Source organism: Procambarus clarkii, chromosome 58, assembly GCF_040958095.1.
Source record: "Procambarus clarkii isolate CNS0578487 chromosome 58, FALCON_Pclarkii_2.0, whole genome shotgun sequence".
NCBI lineage: Eukaryota > Metazoa > Arthropoda > Malacostraca > Decapoda > Cambaridae > Procambarus > Procambarus clarkii.
The window spans coordinates 13,563,961-13,572,830 of NC_091207.1; positions in this window are offsets into that span (position 1 = coordinate 13,563,961).

Below are 8,870 nucleotides of genomic sequence, written 5' to 3' on the forward strand. Positions count from 1 at the left end.
ATCCACGGAATCAATGAGATGTCGATGAAGGGAGAAATCGTCAGGAGGCGCAGAATCAAGAGGGAGGAGATCAAAATATTTGGCCCACGAAGCGGGACCAAACAAGGCTTGATAGGTAGCAGAACTGGAAGGAATCGAGCGAGGGCGGCCGTGACGAGAACGGCGGTGAGAACCCCCAGAGAGAGAGGGGTTAAAAGGCGCAGTAGTAACAACTAGAGAAGGAGCCGCGCCAGGGGACGAGGTAGTCACCACTGGGGGCTTGGGGCTCGACCCAACCACAGAGGAGGGAGGGGAGCCAGGGGAAGGAGTCAGAGAGGCCAAAGGAGGATCAAGGTCGGGGCCCAATGCAGCGGAGGCTACAGAGCCCGGTCTTCCAATACGGACCGACTCGGGGGCTTGGTCGCCCACCCCACGAGCCTGAAAAGGTAAGCCAGAAGCAGCCGAAACAGGGGTTATCATCTTGACGAAATTACGAATTCACTCACGAATGTGCCCCCACACCCACCATGGAGCCACAATTAGAGGCAGGACACCCAACAAGAAGCTATCGCCGATCTTGTCGGGGCCTCCTAGGGGTGCGTCGTGAGTATACGCCCCACAAACGCCACCTTAAGAAACCGACAGTCCGTCGAGATCGGGTTCAGTGACGAAGTGGGGATTGACAATAAAAGGTTCCCCTCGCTCTCGACGTCGGGTACTGCAGTTCTACGGGTGCAAGAGTATGCCTCCTCAAGCACCCGGGCGTCAAAGTAGAAGAAGTCCAAGGGAAGAACCAGAACGAGCAAAAGGTCGGCAGGAAACGGCAAGCAGATAGGAGAAGAGGGGGGAGAAAAATGAAACAGAAGGAAAAGGAAAAGATGCCCAGCAGAATTGGAGAGGACGGCAGCAGGAGCACAAGGCTAGAAAAGGACAGAGGACTGTCCCAAGGAGCATCACACTCCGGCAGCCGCCCACTAAGCCCCCAGACGGCGACAACGAGCTGAGCGGGGAGGGGGCAAATTAATATAAATGTGCAAGTCACTTAGACTCGTATAAACAGTTATACAATCTCACTCGTGCATACTTAAACAAACTCACTTGCAAAAACTCTTATACACAAAACATGCACAAAAAACTTACACAAACAAACTCAATTTTTATTTAACTTAAACAAACACAGACTTGCACATTAGCACAAAATACTCAGTCCCCTTAAACTTAAACACTTTCACAATCTCTCATTTACATGCGAACCAAAATCTTGGTATCGGAGGTTTGGGGAAGGGCAGTTGGGTTGATGCAAAAACATCACTTTCCCCCCCAAAAAAAGGTGCAACACTTGATGTCAGGTCAAGGCAGGTTAGCTTCAGGGTTGTTGAGTCCATAACCACCATTGTCAGGAATATTCGGTAAAGATCCGTGCAGGTTAGGCACAGGGAAGTTGGGTTAATATCCAAAACAAACTCTTTTATAAAAATTTAAATACAATATTTAACAAGGACCCATAACTAAAAACAAAACAAAAACATTGCCAGGAATATTGGACTGCTTATTGGAAATGTGCATTAAATATGCAGTATATGGAATAGATGAAACTTGAGGGACAAATTGGGCATTGGCGGTGCTATGATATGCAAAATCGGGTAAATTTGGTAGAAAATGTCTTAAATTGGGATAAATTGGGGCAAATTAGATAAAAACTGTCTTAAATTGGGATATATTTGGTTAAATTTGGCCTTAGCCAGGTTAAGGTTAGGTCTGGTTTTTTGTAGGATTGATGTATATAAATGCATCTGTATATTAGAAATAGCTGGTTGGACACTGCACTATCACTATGAAATGGTCTTGGGAATAGAGTATGACATAGGGCGACTAGATATTGGATATTGGAAATAAATATAAAACTTATATGGAATGGGTGAAACTTGGGCAAATTTTGCAGTTCCATAGGTTATTATAGCCTGCCATGGGTGATTTTTTTGTGTATTTTTTTTATGCTGTCCCCTTATTCCAACGGCTTAAGAAATACTATTGCTGACATAATAATGTTATAATTGAACTTAAGGAGTACTGGGGATAGAATTTCAGAGATATATATGTAGCTTCCGTAATTATACTAATGAGAGGAATGTCAAATGAATTCATCTTCTCACTTTAAAAGGTGGGGACTCTTAACATTAAAAAGGAGCCTTCTTACTTGACATCCCCTACTGGCATTAAAGGTGACTTTAAATTTTTTAGGCATGATGAAAATGAGCATGAAAACAAAAGGCGTGATATAGCAATAGTAGTTGTTTTACATGAGTTATTGGGGGAACCTTACCTTAACATCTGTGATCCATTGTAGTGTTTTAAATATACAATTTAATACAGCATCTACACAAATTCCAACTACCTGTTAAATTGCTTAGAACAAAAACCCTAACTCTATGGTAATTATAGAATTACGAGTGTTATGCTTCATGTTGTGGGTATCAAACACAACACAAAATGACAGAGACCCCACTGTGAATAACGTTTTTTGTATTCTATAAAATGGCGCAGCTAATGTCAATGTTTTTATTGTTTATTACAAAAGATAGACATATATTAGATGCTATTTTCTGTATTAAAACTAATTCAGGCCTCCGTAAATATATCTATTAAAAGCTTGGAACAATATAAATGCAGGATTTTTTCTTCGCCGGCACTAATTGTATTCCACAGAAAAGGGAATCTTTATCTTGACTACAGAAAAAAAGCGCAAAAGCTGATGGGTAACTTGGGTAAACAGTCTCAACCTGACTCCCCACACATATAAACATGTGTTTCTTGACCTCATTTTAAATTATATAGAGTACTGAAAATTCATTTTCCATAGAATATATTCCAAGGAACTCATTTTAGTACTAGAACGTAAACTAGGATCCCTCATTCCGATTATATACACGAGAATAATTGATTGAACATTCATCCACCATCAAAACACATGGCATCTCTGAAGCTATTTTAGACCTCTTTAAAGCCCCAATATGACCCCCTCACTTGCAAACCCTGTTCTTTGGTTTGCCCTTCATGTCAAGGAACCCCACAGCATCATGAAAATTCAAGATAAGGCTTACTACACCTAAATATCCAACTTGTACTTTGTAAGGCGCCTTAACCCCCCACCCCCAGTTTGCTTGAACCCACTGAGTCATTCGTAGGTAGGGGCCCATATTGATGATGTGATACCTGTCATGTTCACAGAAAATGGTACCATCCGTTTTCTATGTGCGGCGGCTGGGACGCCAGAGAGAGTGGAGGTAAATAATAGAGCGTACAGGACGCCAGCCAAGCTTGGTAGCTACTAGTCATGTAATCATATTAAGTATTAAAGTCAGTAACCAAGTCATGACTTTACATCAACCCTACAACCAAGACTTCCTCAGTAACACACAAACACCACATTGGCGACGAGGATGAACTGTGAACGCAGGTATTTGTTCAGTTTCAAACACAAGGGAGAAGCATGCTGCCTGGAGGAGGAAGAGAAGCTGTGAGCGCCATACCCGATGCTGTATGCTAACCGATGCTGTGTGCTAACCAATGCTGTGTGCTAAACGATGCTGTGTGCTAACCAATGCTGTGTGCTACCCAAGCTGTGTGCTACCCAAGCTGTGCTGAAGAAACTGTACTGAAGAATCTGCCGACGTTGTGTACGAAACGACGCTTTGATGTGTACAAAACCTGATGTTTTGGTTACGAAACGACGCTTCGTGCTACAAAATTCATCACACTGTACCGACTGCTGTACCAACTGCTGCACCAACTGCTGCTGTACCAACTGCTGCTGTACCAACTGCTGCTGTACCAACTGCTGTGCCAACTGCTGTGCTGCTGCTGTGAGTAGGAACAACACATGTACACAAGGGCTAGGTAAGAAGTCAGTTGCTGCTATATTGTGCACTGCTGTGAACTTTTGCATTAAAATGCTTGTGTGCTTTGCAAAATTAAAGTAATTACAGTGAATTCTTGACTAACTTATTCAGTGCAGTAAGTGTTTAATATTCTGAGGAACATTTAAGTGATAAGTTTACATTTATTCAGTAAAAATGGCAAATATACCTCAGTTTCCTGCATTTGATCCTGACTGTGACCAGACAAACCTGTCACAGAGGTGGGTCAAATGGCTTAAAAGGTTTGAAAATTTGTTGATAGTTTCTGACATCAAAAGTGCTGAAAGAAAGCGTGCCTTTCTACTTCATTATGCAGGTGATAGAGTTTGTGACATCTTTGACACACTGAAAGACACTGGTGGTGCCAAAGATTATGACACTGCCAAAGCCAAACTAACAGAGCATTTCAAACCAAGGCAAAATACTGCAATGGAAATTATGCATTTCAGGAGAGCAAAACAACTCTCTAATGAAACTGTGGATCAATACCACACACGTCTGCAAGGTTTAGCAGCCCATTGTGAGTTTGCTGATGTTGACAAAGAAATCAAACAGCAAATAATTGAAACATGCACATCTACACGTCTCCGTCGAAGAGCTCTAGAACTTGTTGATGATGAAAGTTCTCTTACCAAGATACTGGATATTGCTCGTCGAATGGAAGATGCTGCACGTGATGCTCGTGTCATGGAGTGCAGTGCCAATAACGGTTCTGCCACTGTTACTAACAGTGATGAGGTACGTAAGGTTCAGGGAGGACACCGTGATCAAAGAAGATATCATGGCAAACCTAACAGTAAATTTAGCCGAGAACCACGTCACAACTGGGGTCAAGGAACAAGGCTCAAGCAGTCACAACGACCCACATCAGAGGGTGTCAACAATAAATGTTACAATTGTGGAGGAGACTACCCACACCAAGATAATGTTTGTCCTGCTCAAGGTAAGAAGTGCTATGAGTGTGGAAAACTAGGTCATTTTGGTGCTATGTGTCGTTCCGCACTAAAGAAACCACAGTCAGTGAATAAAAGCACTGTACGAGGATCAGGTCATAGGGGTCGAGGTGGTAAACACAATATTGCACCTCATATCCAGAATGTTAATAATGTGCAAGACAACATTTCATTACAACCAGTCTCAGATGACAGTGAATGTGATTATACTTATGGAGTACAAGCAATCACAGAATGGAATGATCTTCCAAACAACCCAGAGACATGTGTATACATTGCTGGTATTTGTCTCAAGGTTCTCATTGACACTGGATCAAACATTGACACCATTGCTGAGTGCCACTATGAGAAATTTAAAAAACAGTTCCCAAAGCTTGAGAACTATAATGGCAAAGCCACTGCCTATGCTTCAAAGGTAGCCTTGCCAGTGATTGGAACTTTAACTGCAGAGATTAAGTCAAAGAATGCAATGCTCATTACTACATTCCATGTTGTTAGGAATGCAAAGGAGTCTTTACTCAGTTACAAGACTTCAACCAAATTGGGGCTACTTCAGCTTTCTAATGCTGCAGCAGTGGAATCTGCAAACAATGTTGATGGTATTGTTGCTGAATTTTCTGATCGATTTAAATCCATAGGTTGTTATACTGATAGCAAAGTACATCTGCATATCAACCCAGATGTAATTCCAGTTGCCCAACCACATCGCCGACAACCATTCCATACTCGCAAGAAAGTCGATGCCGAACTGGATAGGCTGATGGAACTAGATATCATTGAACCAGTAACAGGCCCAACACCATGGGTAAGCCCAATTGTCACTCCACCAAAGCCGAAGAATCCAGATGAGATACGCATTTGTGTGGACATGCGTGTTCCCAACAAGGCAATAATGCGTGAACGCCATCCTACACCGACTGTAGATGATATGATCTACCGCTTGAATGGTGCAACTATATTCAGCAAGTTAGATTTAAACAAGGGCTATCATCAGCTTGAACTTGATGATGAGAGTCGCTTCATCACAACGTTTACGACACATCGAGGTCTGTATAGGTACAAGCGCCTGAGTTTTGGTATTAACAGTGCTGCCGAGGTATTCCAGCACATCATCAGCCAGGTATTGCAAGATATACCTAATGCTGACAACATGTCTGATGACATCATTGTTTATGGCCGTACCCAAGCTGAACACGACAAAGCTCTTCGTGCAACATTGCAACGCTTACGAGAAAAGAATTTGACGTTAAGCCGAGCAAAGTGTGAGTTCAATCAACATAAAATTGAATTCTTTGGACATGTACTTAGTGACAAAGGTCTGTCTCCAGATCCTAAGAAAGTTGCAGATATCAAGAACGCTGCACCTCCTTCAACGTCCACTGAAGTACATAGTTTTCTGGGAATGGCAAACTACTGTTCTCGCTTCATTCCAGATTTTGCTACCATTACGAAGCCTCTACGTGAGCTCCTGAAGAAAAATGCATCATGGTACTGGAGCGATATCGAGCAAAATGCATTTGATGCTGTGAAAGATGCACTAGTAGAGAATGCGACTGCTGCATACTTTGATCCATCAATGGACACTGAATTAACGGTGGATGCTAGTCCTGTTGGTTTAGGTGCTGTTTTAGCCCAACACAAACCTGGTCAACCAGATTCCAGAGTAGTAATTGCCTACGCCAGCCGTTCTCTCACAGATGTTGAGCAACGATACAGTCAGACAGAGAAGGAAGCTCTTGCTCTTGTATGGGGCTGTGAACACTTCAATGTGTATCTGCTTGGTGCACCCTTCACCACGATAGTCACTGACCACAAACCGTTGGAGACCATCTTCAATAATCCAAAGTCCAAACCACCAGCTCGCATTGAGAGATGGGCTCTTCGTCTGCAACCATACAACTTTACGGTGAAATACAAGCCGGGTGCAGGCAATCCCGCTGATTACATCAGTCGACATCCTGCCAACAGTTTCACCATCACCAAGCATCAACAAGTTGCCGAGGAATATGTACACTCTGTAACCTGTGATGCAGTCCCTAAGGCTCTCACTCTTGATGAAATCCGTACTGCAACCCTAGAGGACCCAACTCTGCAAGCAACAGTGGATGCATTGACTAAGAAAAAGTTTCCACGCATCCCACCCTCAGGAGTTGACCAAGATGCATTCAAAGCACTTGAACGCATCCAGACAGAATTAAGTGTTACGCAACAACGCGACACTGTGCTGCGAGGTACTCGTATCGTGATTCCAGCTGTTCTCCAGCAACGTGCTCTGAAGCTTGCACATCAAGGACACCAAGGTCTTGTTAGGACGAAACAGCTGCTACGAGAAAAGGTGTGGTTTCCTGGCATTGATCGTCAAGCAAAGGATATGCATGATGCCTGTGTCCCTTGCCAAGCTGCAGTGGATACTTCAAGACCAACACCTCTACAACCTTCACCACTACCTGCTGCACCATGGACGGAAGTATCAATGGACTTCTGCGGACCACTACCAACTGGAGAGTACTTGATGGTAGTCATTGATGATCACTCACGTTATCCAGAAGTAGAAATCATCAATTCCACATCTGCAAAGGCCGTCATCCCGAAACTCGACAAGATCTTTTCAAACTTTGGCATTCCTGAAGTTGTCAAGACAGACAATGGACCGCCATTCAATGGACAAGACTTCGTCAACTTTTCCGAGCATATTGGATTCAAACACCGCCGTGTGATGCCACTACATCCCCAAGCAAATGGAGAAGTTGAGAGATTCATGCAACCTCTCATGAAAGCGGTACGCTGTGCTCATGCCGAAGGACGATCCTGGAAACAAGCTATGTATGCTTTTCTCAGGAACTACCGTGCAACACCGCATGGAATACTGGGCAAGTCACCTGGTGAACTTTTATTTGGACGTCCTATGAGAATCGCACTACCCGTCATGCCAGCCGAGGTAACGGATAAACGTCTCGCTCAGAAGGATGCACTAGCCAAGGGCAAAATGAAAATTGCTCATGATCAACGTGCAAAGGAACAGTTCATAAAGGTTGGTGACACTGTTCTCGTTAAAAAGAAAAAAGAGGGAACGTTAGATATGCCGTATGATACAAAACCATATAAAGTGATGAGTGTAAAAGGAACTATGGTAACAGCTAGTAATAGAGATCATAGTATAACACGTAATATGGCTTATTTCAAAGTGATTCCAACTAGTGTAGAAAATGATGAAGTGCAAAGTCGTGCAAAAGAAAAAGAAAAAAATAGTTATAACCCGACAAACAATTCATCAAGGGATGTTATTGCATTTAAGGACTCTCGTCCTAAACGTCATGTTAAACGCCCTACACGATTTGATGATTAATTGTGTTCCTATGTAATGAAAAGTATTTACATATTGTGCTAAACTAAATTTAATATTGTTTGAATAATGCAGATCTCTCATTCAATATTTTGTAACTTTGTATTACAGTTTCTTTCATGTTTGTTTAACATTGCATATGTATTTTTAACATTGAAATCCTTTGTGGAAAAGATTAAGTTGTTTAAATTCTTTGTGTGCTTAATTAATGTTAAATGTATGCAGTATCTCTTGATATGTTAATAACTTACTTTGTGTCAATAACTTTGCTTTGTGCTACAAGCATGGTAGACATCCTGTATTCATTCTTTTTAAAGAAAAGGAGGGATGTCATGTTCACAGAAAATGGTACCATCCGTTTTCTATGTGCGGCGGCTGGGACGCCAGAGAGAGTGGAGGTAAATAATAGAGCGTACAGGACGCCAGCCAAGCTTGGTAGCTACTAGTCATGTAATCATATTAAGTATTAAAGTCAGTAACCAAGTCATGACTTTACATCAACCCTACAACCAAGACTTCCTCAGTAACACACAAACACCACAATACCCTGGGACGCACAGTGAATGTTTTACCTGGCTTCCCAATTGGTCAATGACCATAGCTGCACCCTCAGGCTATCATTGACCATTACAGAAAATGGAGATCTCTGTAAAGGGCTCACTATACTATTCACTTATC